Source organism: Hemiscyllium ocellatum, chromosome 25 (assembly GCF_020745735.1).
Source record: "Hemiscyllium ocellatum isolate sHemOce1 chromosome 25, sHemOce1.pat.X.cur, whole genome shotgun sequence".
NCBI classification, from domain to species: Eukaryota; Metazoa; Chordata; class Chondrichthyes; order Orectolobiformes; family Hemiscylliidae; genus Hemiscyllium; species Hemiscyllium ocellatum.
In genome coordinates, this window is record NC_083425.1 from 31692824 (window position 1) to 31710372 (window position 17549).

Sequence of the window (17549 nt, forward strand, 5' to 3'; positions counted from 1 at the left end):
GCATTGAATATTATGATTCTGCTGAATTGCATGGTTGATATAAACTAACCCTATCAGAGACATTTAGGTCCAGTAATTAGACATGTAAGTGTCCCTTTAATAATGTTATTGTGAGAAACGAAGCTCACTCACTTCAATAGTTTCAGTCCGAGATAAGATCTGAATCAGTAGTATCATTTATTTCGCTCTTGCAAGAGGGGTGTGGTGTTGACAGTGTACAAAGGCAGTCACACACACACACACACTGAATCCAACTAGTACACAATTTATGTAATTTATTTCCCTTCTCTCCTCTCATTGCTCCTCCCCTGTTTACATCTCCCACTTCCCTAAGACCGGCACCCATTATTCTTGTATATCTCTTGCCTTATCCGGCCTTGTCTGTGACAAAATGCTTACTCTGGCCTCACAAGGCTGTTTGACCACATCCTGCTGTGGTCCATTGTTAGGTATATCCTCCTTCACTACCATCTGTTTCCCTCACTTGTTGTGACCTTATGACCTCATGACTTCTTGATTGTGGTTTATTCTTGTTTTTGCAGAAGCGGAAAACAGATGCTTATAACCAGTGTTTGTACAGGCATATCTAGCTTAACCCCCTCCCCTCACAGCATCTTATCTATTTGTCTGTAACATCTACCATCTATTTGCAGGCATGTTTCATTCTTGTATGCACATTTTAGCTAATACAAAAACAATTATGTATTTCCTTCACATAGTTTTCATTCTTGTTGACTCAGCTATTGGCTGAAACAATTATACACTGGTGCAAGTTCATTTACTTTGCAAGTAAGTATGATTGCAGAAGTAACACTACTTTACCTATATCCCACATTGTGATTGTTAATATGGAACAAAAACTGAAACAACTGTGGATGCTGGGAAACAGAAGCAAAAGCAGAAATTGCTGGAAAAAACTGAGCAGGCCTATGAGCAGCTGTAGAAAGAAAGCGGATTTAATGTTTCGGGTCCAGTGACCCTTCTTCAGAACAGTTCTGCCACATGAGACAGCATGATCTTGTAACATTGCATCACTTTATGGGATGATGTATGCCATGTTAACTTTGGTATGCCTATCCAGCCAGTGGATTTATAAGATGTTGCAAAGGCAGTGCTGGTAATGCAAGAGGATCGAGACAATGGCTGCTCTGTAGACCTTGAACTTACTATACTTGAGGTCTTGGATTCCTCAGGAATCTGAAAGTAGCATTGATGAATTGTAGTTGATATTGCATTTCATCATCTTCTCCCAGGTCAGTATCAAGGCACTGGTCACCCATGTTGCAATGGTTAGGCCACCTTGTCTGCCATGCCTGATGTAAGACTTCCTAACTAAGTCTAGTACTCTGAGCTCCATAATGGTAAACAATCATTGGAAGGCAGAGTAAACAATGCAAGTTCCTGAAAGTTCCCGAAACAAATGCGATAACTCCATCAACATCAGGGAGTAGTCTGCCGAGAATGCACATGCTAAAGGCACCAACTGCCTCAAATATTACTGAGTGTAGCCTGTGGAGACCAGACACAGAAAACAGAAAGAGGGTGCAGATTCCAGAATGTCCCACTCACCCACTTCCTCAAACACCACCTGCCCCACCCTATTTCAGAGTCTGCAGCTCCAGGATTGAACTATTCAGCCACTTCAGAACCCAAGCCCCCAGAGTGGCAGCTTATCATCCTTGATCTTGAGGAATTGCCAAAGAAAAAGTATACTGCATATACTTTTCTCTGCTAATATTTGCTATATTTCCTAACTAATGTTAGATTTCATTCGATGATCAGCCATAGCAAAATATAGCCCATGATTACGTTATAAGATTGGCATAGAATTTTTGGAAGCTTTACAATCTTCCAAAAACCTATCTGTATTTGAATAGTTGCCTGTTTGAGTTCAGTGCTGTCTACAAATCAAGTCTTTATAAACTGCTTGAGAGAAATTACAGTAATTCTTTTGTATCCTGACTGTTCTACATTGACTATGGTAGAAGCAAAACAGATTAGGTTCTTATCTTGATAGAAACTCAATAAATTGAACTGGAGATATTCCAAAAAATAGGACAAATATGGCTTTAACCTTGCTTGAAACAGGGCTTATCCATGAGCAATTAAACAATAATAATATACCATTATGTTTTCTGGTTAACAACAATACCCTTTAACGTTGCCAACTAATTGAGAACAATCATAAGCAAATTTTAATTTAAACTTATATTCTAGCTTCTACATGAGCATCACGGTGGCACAGTGGTTAGCACTGCTGCCTCACAGCGCCTGTAGACCCGGGTTCAATTCCCGACTCAGGCGACTGACTGTGTGGAGTTTGCACGTTCTCCCCGTGTCTGCGTGGGTTTCCTCCGGGTGCTCCGGTTTCCTCCCACAGTCACAAAGATGTGCGGGTCAGGTGAATTGGCCATGCTAAATTGCCCATAGTGTTAGGTAAGGGGTAAATGTAGGGGTATGGGTGGGTTGCGCTTCGGCGGGTCGGTGTGGACTTGTTGGGCCGAAGGGCCTGTTTCCACACTGTAAGTCTAATCTAATCTAATCATAATCATGGTTTGTTCCTATTCAATTGGTTCATCTTACTTCACCATCGTTTTTTATTTTTATCCTGTTCTTGAAAGAAATGAAAGGTCTATACTGAATATGCACTAACTCTGTTCTTCTTTTATGATTAGATTAGATTACTTTCAGTGTGGAAACAGGCCCTTTGACCCACCAAGTCCACACCGACCCGCCGAAGCGCAGCCCACCTATTCCCCTACACTTAACACTACAGGTAATTTTAGCATGGCCAATTCACCTAACCTGCACTTTTTTGGACTGTGGGAGGAAACCCACGCAGACACGGGGAGAATGCGCAAACTCCACACAGTCGCCTGAGGCAGGAATTGAACCCGGGTCTCTAGTGCTGTGAGGCAGCAGTGCTAACCACTGTGCCACCACGGGTAACTTTCATAGTAAGCTTTTTTTTTCCATATTTAACGTTCACAGTATCATTGTAAATGAAAAATAACTATTATAATGACAAACTGCATCATCTCACCACATTCCAAAATACCTTCATCTTAATTTGCAGCACTCTCTTCTCTCAGAGCCAACCATACCTTGCCATTAACCCTGCTGATAAGATGGAACATGTTGTTAGTTGGCAAAGCAATCTCTACGTTCCTCTCTTCTGGCAGTTCGTCAGATACTTGCCATAGAGTACAGTCTAGAGAGTCAAGGTTATCAGCTGCAGACAGAAAAGTAAAGCTGAGACCATAATCAGATTAGCCATGATACCATTGAACAGTGGAACAGATTTAAAGGGTCAAGTGTCTTTGCCTGTTTGTTAAGTTCAATGTTCCTAAGACAAAGGAAGCTTTTTTTTAAATTGAGATCAAAGCAAAGACCAGAAAATAGATGAAGAAACTAATTGGCAAATTTGAAGTGCACATAATAAAAATATGAATATTGTCTGATGAAGAGTTACCAGACTTGAAACGTTAACTCTGCTTTCTTCCCACAGATGCTGCCAGACCTGATGGTTTCTCCAGCAATTTCTGTTTTTGATTCACATCTTCAGCATCCACAGTCAGCATCACTGAGAGGAATGGGGCAAAAGTTGCTACTGTAAGATAGGCGGTCAGCATCATTGAGAGAAGTGGATGAGGTGAGGGCTCTTGCACAGAAACAGATAGACCAGTGGTGAATCTGAATTGGACTCAGGACAAAGATGAGAATAAGATTGCTCTCGTCTGTACTTCAGTAGAAGTAAGGGTAAAATTAAAGTGAGGCCATGCTTGATCCAAATTTTTGTAGACAGGAATCAGGGGGTAATGGCAGGGGAATGTTTCTGTAACTTGAAGTCTGTTTTCTGTGGGCTTCCATAGCACTCGGTGCTGAGCCCCTTGGTGTTTGTGATGCACATTCATGATTTGGACTTATATGCTGGGTAAATGATGCAGATAGCACAAAAAATGGTAGGTTGTTAGTGATGAGGGTAGCTATAAATTGTAAGATAATATCAATGTACTGGCGAGGTGGGCAGAACAGTGAAAAATGGGATTATATCATGAACAGTGTGAGATATTGCACTTGGGGAGAGCTAAAAGGCAAGAATGAATGGTAGGACCCTGGAAACTACTGAAGGTCAGAGGGAGCTGATAGTCCCTGAAAGGAGCAGGACAGGTAGAGAGGTGGTTAAGGCAGCAATTGAGATAGTTGCCTTTATTAGCTGAGGCTTAGAATACAGGAGCAGGGAAGTCATCCTGAACTGTATAAAATGCTGGTTAATCCAAAACTGGAGTACTGTTCTGTGTGCATTTTTGTTCACCACATTATAGGAGGGCTGTGAAATGCAGAGAAAATTTCCTAGGAGGTTGCCTGGGCTGGGGGATATGAGCTATATGAAAAGATTGGTCAAACTTTCTTTAGAGCAGCAATGTTTGTGGGGAAAGTTGTTAGAGATATATAAGGTTATGAGGACACAAATCTGATGGATAGGAAGGTACATTTTCCATTAGTAGAGGGATCAAAAACAAGGGGTGTAGATTTACTCTAAGAAGGTTAAGAGAAGAAATGAAGAGATTCTTTTTCACTCAGAGTGGTGGGAGTCTGGGCCTCAGTGCCCAAAAGAAAGGCTGAATCAGAAACTCTTTATATTTAAGTAGTCTTTAGACGTTTACTTGCATAGCCACGGTCATGGACCAAAAGCTGGAAGGTACAATTAGTCAGACATTTGTTGACCAGTGTGGACACAATGGATAGAATGGACTCTTTCTGTACTGTAAACACCTCTGAGTCTAAGTGAATTATGTTATAGCAAGGGGTCATATTGTCAACAGTAACCATATCTTTACTCAATTTAAACTACTTTTGGAAAGAAACTGGAAAATATTAAATATAAAAGTGCTCAACTAAGGAAATATAAATTTTGGCATTTTAGGAAGGCACCTGGTACAGATGAATTAGAAAAGCTGATTATTAAAAATTTTTTAGGGGAAACATAATAACAGATGAATGGAGGACATTCAAGGAAGAGATATTTTAGGTAAAAGCTGAATATGTTCTTTCAAGATGTTGAGGAGCTGGTGTAGGACTGGCGTGGACAAAGTCAGAAGTAACATGACACCAGGTTATAGTCCAACAGGTTTGTTTGAAATCACAAGCCTTTGGAGTGCTGCCCCTTTGTCAGGCCACCTGATGAAGCAGCAGAACTCCGAAAGCTTGTGATTTCAAATAAGTCTGACTACCACTTGGTGTTGTGTGACTTCTGATTATATTCTTTCAAGGGAAAAGCTGGAATATCCAAACAAATGTACCCCAGATGACCAAGAAAGTATAAATTAAAAGAAAATATAAAAAAAAGATGCTCATGAAAACGTCTGGAACATGATTCAGCGAATAACAAGGAAAGCTGTAGTAAGCACCAGAAGGAATTGGGGTAAAAATGGGAGCTGAAGAGATTGCAAAAAAAGCAGGTAAGCAACTTTGGATTAAACCATATAGCACTTTACCACCATCAGAATGCAAGTAATTTGCGAGTGTAAGGACTGCCAATATTTGAAAGACAAAACAGACGACAAACAGAATTAAAAAGCCTGCTTCAGCAATTAGACTCAAAATGGAGGACAAGTGATTCAAAAAGAATTAAATGCCTGCTCCAGCATTTAACTGAAACACAATGGTACCTTGAAACAGGGGTTAATCCAAGGTGACTGTGAGGCTCTGCACAAACAGTAATCGAAGACAGTTTGATAAGAGGATGTTCAAGAGCAGACAGTTTGAAAATTTTTTAAAAAAACATTGAAGAAGATAAAACTTCTGACAAACACAAACACAATTTTTTAAAAATAGGATTGTGGCTCATCAGAACTTAAAGGATCAAACAAGTTCATTAAACTTTGATAAACGATTGATTCCAGCCTCATTAATGAAAGGATGTTGTCACATTAGGTGAACAACATCAGTTAGGTCAAGGGGTGTAAATCTCATTCCAGGAGACAGACAAATGTTAGTGCCTAACTCATTATGCAGCTGTGAAAACAGCAGCTGAAGTTATTTTGTAGTAACTAGTTGTTTCTTTGGAGTTAATCACAATATTAAGAAATTGGTTCTGGTTAAAGATTCTTCAGATAATCACAGAGATAGATTTCAACGTATTTATAGATACACATATATAACCAAAACATAATAAAAGCATTAGGGGAAAACCTTCAAACATAGATGTGAAAGTTAATTAGTGTCAGGAAACTTTCTCCTTATCATGAAAGGGATGCAAATTGATCTCAACTCATTAGTTAAAGAGTACTAACAGTAGAAGTTGCTATAAAACTTTAATTATAATTAACATTAGAATAGAAATTAATATTACAAACCTTATAGCAGCTTTTTATATTTTTTATAAAGAATTTGGACAATAGAAAAATGTAAGAGGGATAACAGAATATGATAGAGATAGCACGTGGAATACAGTGAATAACAGAATTCAAGCAGTTCTTCGAGATAAGAAAGATAGAATATGTCCAAAGGCCAGTAATGTTTGGAATGCAAATTAATAGGATGCATAGAAAGATCCCAAGGCCTGGAGATCACAATGTCTGTTAAACACCATGAGATCATGGGAACCTGGGAATGTCCATAGGAGTGCCCATCATTGATGTTTGACAGGATTGGATGTATAGAATAAGGCGAAGGACACAGTGACCATTTTTTATGTGATTTGTGTAACATAAACTATATAAAAATGGCGTATTTCAATGTAAAAACTAGAGTGTCATTGATCTCTTTCTGACCTGAACAGAAGATTAAGGAAACAGCAGTGTTCTCATATGTCGAGGCCAGATTCAGGGAGATCCTTGCCCCTTTCCTTGCATGAACTGGTGATTGTTTGAATAAGAATAAAGACTGCCACATGCCAGAATCCTGGGGGATGGGGGTTCACTCCTACAGCTAGGAAAATAGTTGGATCTGTTATGGAACCAAAGGACATATTCATGGTTAAGATGTATAATTAGCACTCCACATTAGTCTTCATAATGAAAGCAGGTAATGTGATACTACGAAACGGCGGCACGGTGGCACAGTGGTTAGCACTGCTGCCTCACAGCGCCAGGGACCTGGGTTCAATTCCCGCCTCAGGTGACTGACTGTGTGGAGTTTGCACGTTCTCCCCGTGTCTGCGTGGGTTTCCTCCGGGTGCTCCGGTTTCCTCCCACAGTCCAAAGATGTGCGGGTCAGGTGAATTGGCCATGCTAAATTGCCCGTAGCGTTAGGTAAGGGGTATATGTAGGGGTATGGGTGGGTTGCGCTTCGGCGGGTCGGTGTGGACTTGTTGGGCCGAAGGGCCTGTTTCCACACTGTAAGTAATCTAAAATCTAAACGAAAGGAGTGAAACGTTAAGGAAAAATATAGTGGTAGATCAAAAAAGTACACAGGCAGGATTAGAATTATTGAAAGTTGGTAAGTCACCAAGTCCAGCTGGAATAGATCCTTCTGAAAGGAATAGTAATAACAGAAGAAATAGTCACAGTTTTTCCACCGTCAACAGATCTAGATAAAGAAGTTTTGGGAGTACCAATCATGAAAGATTGTGACAATTACTTCCGTTATTTCCACTACTGTGGTGATGAATAAAAAGCGAAAAGTAAGCTTTGAGAGTAAAACATTATCATTATCAAAGAAGCAAGAACTTCTTTACATATATAAAAAGGAAGTGACAAACTAAAGTGAATGTAGATGCCTTAGAAAATGAGACTGGAGAAATAATAATGGGAAAGGAGGAATGGCAGAGGACTTAAATAAATACTCCGTATCAGTCTTCACAATAGAATAAACTAATAACAATTCAAAATTACTAAATATTCAAGGGACAAAAAGAGGAGGAGAAAAACTTCCACAAACTATCACTAGAGAAAAAATGATAGGAAAACTAATGGGTCTAAAAGCAGATAAATTCTCTTGACTTGATGGGATGTATCCTGGGACATTAAAGGAAGCAGCTACAGAGATAATAGATGCACTGGTAGTAATTTTCCACGAATTCTTAGATTCTGGAAAAGTCTCAGGGGATTTTGAAAACAGCCAATGTAACATTTTATATTCAAAAAAAAGAGGAGGCAAATTAATAGGTAACTATCTACTAGTTAGCTCATTGTCTATTATTAGAAAAATATTAGAACCTATTATAAAGAATGTAATAGCAGATCATTTAAAAATACATAATATGGACAAGCAGTTAGTACAACTTCATGAAGAGGAAATCATGCTTGACACATTTACTGGAATTCTTTGAGAAGGTAATAAGCAAGAAAGATGCAGGCAAGCAGTGGATGTAATATGTTTGAAGTTTCAGAAGGTATTTAATAGGGTACTATGCATTAGGCCACTTAATAAGATAAGAGTCCATGGTGTTCGATGTAGTTAATTAGAATGGATGAGGATTAATTAACTAATAGAAGGCAGTTGGAATAAGGGGTGCATTCTCAGGGTAGCAACCTGTAACTAATAGAATGCCAGAGGGATCAGTGTTGAGGCCACAATTATTGACTTTACGTAATAATGACTTGCATGAGAAAAGTCCTGTAGCAAAATTTGCAAATGACAGAAAAATAGATGAGAAGGAAAGTGGTGAGAATGACATAAAGATTCTACAGAAGATTATAGACAGGTTAAATAAGTAGGCATAAGCTTGGCAGATGGAATATAATGTGGGATATTGTGAAGTTATGCACTTTGGCAGGAAGAATAGAGAATTTGAATATTACTTAAGTGGAGGAAGACTGCAGGAAGCTATGGAAAAGAGGAATTTGTGAATCCTCATCCCTGAACCACAAGAATCTAACTTCCAAGTTTAGCAATAATAGGGAAAGCAAATGAAATGTTGGCCTTTATTCCAAAGGGGATGGAATATAAAAGTAGGAAGGCACCGGTCAGACCAGAGCTGGAATACTGTGAACAGGTTTGGGTCTCTTATTCCCTTGCTAAGGTTCACTTGGCTGATATCAGGTATGGAGCGATTGTTTCCTGAGGAGACATTGAGTAGGTTCGGCCTATACTCATCGAATATAGAAGAATAAAATACAACCTTATTTAAACATGCAAGATTCTTCAGGGACTTGACAGGCCAGATGTGAAAAGGCTGTTTCCCCTTCGGGGAAGAATCTAGGACCAGACAGCATAACCACGAAATAAGGGATCACACATTTAAGACAGAGATAAGCATGACTTTCTTCTGTCAGAGGGTGGGTCAAGTGTATTCAAGGCTGAGTGCTTAGAACCTACACAGACCAGAAACCACTTCCTCTGAGGTGACTGTTTTCCATGAAATGAACTGAAACACTTGGATCTCCAACTAGGAGAAAAGCTGTTCTCCTCTGAACTAAAGTTTGGGTTCTGATGAACTGAGAACTTGAACGTTCTGTTCTGCAGACAAAGCAAAATTAATTGCCTTTCTTCGCTACTCTCTCTGTCACAAACTCAACAGATGAACATTGTATCCATTAATAATACAGGGGTTCTGTCAAACAGTGGACTAAATTCAGATACACTTTTAGAACTATGCATTTGAGTCAGTCTACAAATTATTTACTGCTCCTTTTTAATACAAAAGAACCTTCACTGAACTGACCAAAACTCACCTACCTCTATTTCACAGAAGTCCTAATTCCAGAATTGATAATAATATACTATGCATGTTCATCACAATGGCAGTTGTAGCTTTCAAAATGGCATATGCAGACTGGTAAGTTGGTCAGAAGCATAGCAGATGGAGTTCAGTGTGGAGGAGTGTGAAATGATTCACTTTCAGAGAATTAATATGAAAGGTTGTACATTATAAATGATGTGATTTTGAAAAACATAGAGGAGCAGAGAGATTTTAATGTTCTGATTCATGAATTCTTGAGACAGCAGGGCAATTTGATAAGGTGATTTGAAAACATATCTATTACTTTTATAAATAAGGGAATACAGTATAAAAGCAAAAATATTATGCTAAAAGTTTAGAAAGCAGCGATTTGGCCCCAACTGGAGTACTGTGAATTTTTCTGGACACTGTATTGTAGGAATGTTTTAAATTCACTCGAAAAGCAATAGAGGATGTTCACCAGAATATGGCCAGAGAGGAGAATTCAGTTATGATGAAAAATTGGAAAGGAAACGACTGATCTCCCTAGATCTGAGAAGGTTAAGAGATTACCAAATAAAAGTTTTGAAAGCAATAGAGTTTTGATAGAGTATGCAGAGAAAAATAACTTGTTTTTGCTGAAAAATAGAGGTTGAAAATCATGGCCCACATATCAAGAGAGGAGACGAGGTAAATTACACCCTGGGTTCTTAAGATCTGTAACTCTATCTGAAAGAATGGAACAATTATTTTTAAAAGGTAATGGAACAGCTACCTGAGGTTGAGGAATGTACAAGATTATGTGAAAAAAGGATACGCATGGTCAGTTCAGTGAAGTTTTGTAGTAAATGTCCGTGTTGATTCGGTCGCCCGAGATAGAAATGGAAAGGTCTAGGAAGGGGAGGGAGGAGTCGTGTTGCTATGGTCTGGCGATGGAGGAGTCCAATGACCTGCATGTCCTTGGCAGAGTGGGAGGGGTGTTGAAGTGTTGAGGCACGGGGTGGTTGGGTTGGTTGGTCCGGGTGTCCCAGAGGTGTTCCCTGAAACGTTCCGCAAGTAGGCGGCCTGTCTCCCCAATATAGAGGAGGCCACATCGGGTGCAGCGGATGCAGTAAATGATGTGTGTGGAGGTGCAGGTGAATTTGTGGTGGATATAAAAGGATTCCTTGGGGGCCTTGGAGGGAAGTAAGGGGGGAGGTGTGCGCGCAAGTTTTGCATTTCTTGCGGTTGCAGGGGAAGGTGCCGGGAGTGGAGGTTGAGTTGGTGGGGGGTGTGGACCTGACGAGGGAGTCATGGAGGGAGTGGTCTTTTCGGAACGCTGATAGTGAAGGGGAGAGAAATATATCTCTGGTGGTGGGGTCCTTTTGGAGGTGGCGGAAATGATGACGGATGATGCAATGTATATGGAGGTTGGTGGGGTGGTAGGTGAGGACCAGTAGGGTTCTGTCCTGGTGGTGATTGGAGGGGTGGGGCTCAAGGGCCGAGAAGCAGGAAGTGGAGGAGATGTGGTGGAGGGCATCGTCGATCACGTCTGGGGGGATATTGCAGTCTTTGAAGAAGGAGGCTATTTGGGTTGTACGGTATTGGAACTGGTCCTCGTGGGAGCAGATGCAGCGGAGATGAAGGAATTGGGAATATGGGATGGCGTTTTTACAGGGGGCAGGGTGAGGAGGTGTAGTCTAGGTAGCTGTGGGAGTCGGTCGGTTTGTAGTAAATGTCCGTGTTGATTCGGTCGCCCGAGATAGAAATGGAAAGGTCTAGGAAGGGGAGGGAGGAGTCTGAGACGGTCCTGGTAAATTTGAGGTCGGGGTGGAAGGTGTTGGTAAAGTGGATGAACTGTTCAGCCTCCTCGTGGGAGCATGAGGCAGTGCCGATACAGTCATCGATGTAGCAGAGGAAAAAGTGGGGGATGGTGCCAGTGTAGCTGCTGAGATAAAAGGTAGGGAGGAGGGACATTTTCAGCAACACATTTTCAGCTCTGATCGCCAGCATCTGCAGTCCTCAATTTCTCCTTGAATAATATGTGGCCAGGCATTTATAATCCCCACGTCATCGTGTAATCTGTGGTATAATAATCATCAATGGTGCTCAAACGTACATGGAAGGGTCGATTAAAGTTGGGTAAACCTAGTGCTGTAGCCCTAGAAAGGATCTTCTTAACCATTACAACTACTTGTTCGCATTACAGTATCCAATGTGGATAATATATAATGTTGTCAAAGAATACAATAGGATGTTGATCAGTTGCAGATATGGGTGGAGAAAAGGCAGATGGAGTTTAATCCCGGGTAAGTAAGTGTGAGGTACTGTACTTTGGGAGATTAAATGGTAAGGAAAAGTATACAGTCAATGGCAGGACCCTGAACAGCATTGACATAGAGGGATCTTGGGGTTCAAGTCCATGGCTCCCTGAAAATGGCCACACAAATATATAGAGTGGCAAAGAAAGCATAAGACATGCCTGTCTTTATTGGTTAGGGAATTGAGTACAAGAGTCAGGATGTCATGTTGCAGCTTTATAAGACTTTGGTTCGACCACAGTCTTGCTGAGTATTACATTCAATTCAGGTCGCCACACTACAAAGGATGTAGAGGCTTTGGAGAGGGTGCAGAAGAGATTTATCAGGATGCTGTCTGGATTAGAGGGTATGAGCTATAAGGAGAGGCTAGAAAAACTTGGGTTGTTTTCTCTGAAGCAGCAGAGACTGAGTGGAAAATTGATGGAAGTCTGTAAAATTATGAGATGCATAGATAGGATTGACAGTCAGAATCTATTTCCCAGAATTAAAATGTCTAATACTAGGAAGCATGCATTTAAGATGAGAGAGAAAAGTTCAAAGGAGATGTAAGGGGCAAGTTTTTTTTATACACAGAAAGTGATAGGTGTTGGAACACACTGCCAGGATGGTGGTGGGCGGATACAATAGGGACATTTAAGGAACTTTTAAATAAATATGAATATGCAAGGAATGGAGAAATATGAACCAAGGACAGGCAGAAGGAGTTAGTTTAATTTGGCGTGATGCTCACCACAACATTGTGAGCCGAGGGCCTGTTCCTATGCTGTACAGTTCCATGTTCTATCCTCTCATGGGACACAGTGGCATCCCAATTACGAATTCACATCTTCTCTTACATTAGTCTGATCACAGCCGAATAACTATCAATCAAGTTTCTGTGGAATTAAAAAGTTCCAGAATTTGTTGTACTTCCCTATCTGTTGTTGGGCATAGCAGCAATAAGATTGCTTTCTCAATTCCAGGGTGAATTAGATTCTCTCCATGTGATACCAAGAAATGGTTGAAAACACTGAATGCTGCAAAGGCTGCAGGCCCTGAAAATATTCTGGCAACGGTACCGAAGACTTGTTCTCCAGAACCAGCTGCACTGCTAGCCAAGCTCTTCCAGTCCAGCATCACTAGTGGCATATAACCAAGAAGGGAGAAAATTGCCATCAAACAGATCAAATACAAATCATAGGTTGCAAATACAGTAAAAGCTGTCATAAAGCAAAAGAAACCATGCCCAGCATGGGAAAAGTGATATTTTAATTGCAAAATGCAAAAACACTTTGCATTCAAATGTTTAGTTAGGAAGACAAAATAGCCGATAAAACTTATGAAGACAATTGCGCCAGAAATGTCAGATGATAATTTTGACAAATCAAGCATAGGTTCTTGAGCATTGTTGGGTGAAGTTTCACATTATTTAATATACACCTTAGAGCACATTGACAGTGTGGAGATTAAACAAAACAAATGGTTGACAACAATTGCAATGAAGGCAGCAGAATGAGAGCACCAAACAAAAATGAGGTGTCAGATAGACTCTGATGTTTCCTGCAACATTATGAGCTTCACAGATCTCTGTCAAGTTATAGCAGATGACAATGTAAAATTAAAACCCATGAAGTTGCAGCTAAAGTCCTGTGACAGAACAATACACACCCCAATAGGGGGCAAATTAGTCTGAGTGCCCAATGCTGAAGGTCTGGAATTCCAGACATTAGACATGACACTGGAGCCACTCATATCAGCAGGTGCAAGTGAAAAGCTCAAATGTTTCAGAAGAGATTTATAGTGTTTTGCAGGTCAAATTGTTGACAACAGCCAAGAAGAACAAAATCACAGAGCACATCATTCTAACCAGCAGACATTGGATGAAAAGTTAACTATCTGTATGTTTGTAGAGAGATTGACAAAAATGAAACTAACTTGAATAACAAACAGTTAATTCATGACAACAGTTCTGTGAAGACTTGGGTAGCTTACAGTGTAGATCGTAATGCATACAAATTTTAATTTTTGTTATTATTCATGTATGAAGAGGAATGTAATTCTGTATTAATGTCCTTCCTAGCTTGATATAGGTATGTGACCTATGACATGCAATATATTCATGACAGGCAGCCAACTTATAGCCATTGCAACAAATTCACAATAAAATGAAAACTGTCATCCTGTGAGTGCTTCACATATATGAAGGTGTGTCTCTCAAAGTCCAAAAAATCTGATTATTCATCAGTTATCAATACTGTGCCCAATGGATTCAATTCCCACATTGGTGGAGGTTAACATGTAGGACTCTTGAGTTACACTACCACCAGCTCCCTCTTTCTAATGAGAGCACAGCTCTAGTTTGGTAGAACCTTGCTTACCTTACCTTACTCACTGTGTAACATAAAAGTTTCAGATGTCAGAAAAAGTCTCAGATTTCCAGACTTCTGGTCAGTGGTACAAACTATCCAAAGCAGTTATTCGACTTTTATAAGTATCCACTCATATTTAAAGCAAACCATGATGTCCGGCTAGACTGGAAGAATTTGGAAAATGAAGTATTGAATAAGTACATCCATACAACTGTACAGGAATAGAGTACTTTGTAGAGTATGGTTGGTTTTAATTCACTGTCATTCAGTGATATGGCTCATTCTATTCAAGCTTTGTAGTCAATTAATACATAAGTGATGTTATATTCTCTCTCATACCATTTATCTTTTGTTATCATAGCCTGTGATTTTTTTTTCAGTTGTGTGTAGTTTGGTATAGTCTCTTAGAATTTGTTATGAAATGCTAACAATGTTGATTTCATTGTATGAATTTCAGTTTGGATGGAAAAATTGTGGTACTATGTTTCAGTGGGGTTATTACAAAGAAGTAAATTTTTCCATTAACTCACATCCTCTCCTGAAAATGCTGGAGAAAACTTATCAATGTGCAAGTGTAAATATTGTAATGTGGTTCTATAGTTTGCTGTTAGCTTTGTCACTGAGTAAATTTCCACCTTAAGAACTTGCAGTGGTCATTATTCTTCATAGGTTTCCATCTGGCTAAAGACCCAATCATCTGGTGCCGAAAAGAAAATCAACACTAATGATCCAAAACATCAAAACAGTATGCAACAAAGGTTGGCAAAGGATAAGCTTCAAAGTGCAAAGAGAAATATTTGGTGGCAGCTTATTATAGTATATGAAACATGAACAAATATAGTTAAGTTCACAGAGTAATAGAGGTGTACAGCATGGAAACAGACCCTTTGGTCCAACTTGTCCACGACGACCAGATATCCCAACCCAATCTAGTCCCACTTGCCAGCACCCGGCCCATATCCCTCCAAACCCTTCCTATTCATATACCCATCCATAGGCCTCTTAAATGTTGCAATTGTACCAGCCTCCACCACTTCCTCTGACAGTTCATTCCATACACGTACCATCGTCTGTGTGAAAAGGTTGCCCCTTCAGTCTCTTTTATATCTTTCCCTTCTCACCCTAAACCTATGTCCTCTAGTTTTGGACTCCCTGACCCTAGGGAAAAGACTTGGCCTACTGACCCTATCCATGCCCCGCATAATTTTGTAAACCTCTATAAGGTCACCCCTCAGCCTCCAATGCTCAGGGAAAACAGCCTCAGCCTGTTCAACCTCTCCCTATAGCTCAAATCCTCCAACCCTGTCAACATCCATGTAAATCTTTTCTGAACCCTTTCAAGTTTCACAACATCTTTCCAATAGGAAGGAGACCAGAATTGCATGCAATATTCCAACAGTGGCCTAACCAATGTCCTGTACAGCCGCAACATGACCTCCAAACTCCTGTACTCAATACTCTGATCAATAAAATAAAGCATACCAAACACCTTCTTCTCTATCCTATCTACTTGCGACTCCACTTTCAAGGAGCTATAAACCTGCACTCCAAAGTCTCTTTGTTCAGTAACACTCCCTAGGACCTTACCATTATGTGTATAAGTCCTGCTAAGATTTGCTTTCCCAAAATGCAGCACCTTGCATTTATCTGAATTAAACTCCATCTGCCACTTCTCAGCCCATTGGCCCATCTGATCGAAATCTTGTGGTGATCCCAGAGTGCTCCTTCCACATCAGTTGGAGAAAGAAATATAGATGATGCATAGTACCTAAACAGAGCTAACCATTTCGAACAATTGTATAAAACAAAGAAACAAATCAATAACATTAGGAATGTTCCAAATGCAGTTAAATGCTGGACTGTGTAATTTAGAATTTGAGATGGAGAAGCTTCATTCCCATATAGTATTTTCAAGATTTATTTATTTCCTTAAAATCAGTGTTGTGATCTTGTGTTTCTGATCATGTGAAAATTCCAAAACAAAGACTAACTGCATTATCAAATCTATCATGTACAATCATCGGATGATTTCCACATGCCATGAGTAGAATTTGATGCCCCAAACTAGCGAGCATGCTGTGTGTGGGGAGGTGGGGAAGGGGTGTCAGGGTAGCAGTTGTCATAAAAAATGAGGTCTACAGATGCTGGAGATCACAGCTGAAAATGTGTTGCTGGTTAAAGCACAGCAGGTTAGGCAGCATCCAAGGAACAGGAAATTCGACGTTTCGGGCATAAGCCCTGATGAAGGGCTTATGCCCGAAACGTCGAATTTCCTGTTCCTTGGATGCTGCCTAACCTGCTGTGCTTTAACCAGCAACACATTTTAGCAGTTGTTATACTCATGACCTCTACATTTGTGCTGGTACTTCTTTCTTCCCCCCACTCCCTCCGCACCCCCCTCCCCAGGAGCAGAGTTGATGTTTGGCAATACACCTTCAGCCCCATTTCAGCCTTTAATGGACTGGTCAACCCAGGGAGCTTGACCTATGGATTGTTCGGGTGGGGGTTTGCAATTATGCTCCCAATGGTAAATTCCCTGGCAGAAGGATCGATGCCTGCGGAATGACACCAAGATATCTTATATCTCAGAGAATAGGAGACATATTGAGGAGAATCAAAGTAAATTCCTAAGCTTGCTCCAAGGAGAATTAAAGGAACACTAATATCTTGTGACATACAGGGTAACTTTGCAGAAAATGAAAGGGCGGACAGCACATTCCAGGTGAAGTTTGATTATTAAGATGACCTTACCTTGATACTGAACTTACCTTTGTGTATGGGGAGTGACTTAATTGTTGGTCGTAAAATACATGATAACTTACATCTGTGACCTTGCAGCATTGGCATTATAATGAGAGAATTCTTAAATATAACACTAACACATAGGGAGTGTTGGTGCTGGTGGGGGGCCTCATTCATCAATAAACAAATAAACAAAAAACAAGGAGCGTCCTGATGACTATTCATATGTCTAAAATCGAAGCATTTATAAAATATACAGTGTCAATCTAATGTTAACGTTTTTTGTTAATACTTATACAGTGAACGTTTTTGTATAAAATGTGTAGCTTTCTGGTGTGATTCACCTGGTTAATGTTCTCTCTTGAAATCACAATTCTGAGGCAATAAAATTATCTAAACTATTCAAAATTACATCATGGTTCCTGGCCTGGAAGAGGTGAGCTCAACCCTAACTCTACTGTTGTTTGATGGGGATACCATTATCACTCAAACCTCCAACTATAACTAGGCAGAAGTGGGCACTGCAGATGCTGGAGATTAGAGTCAAGATTC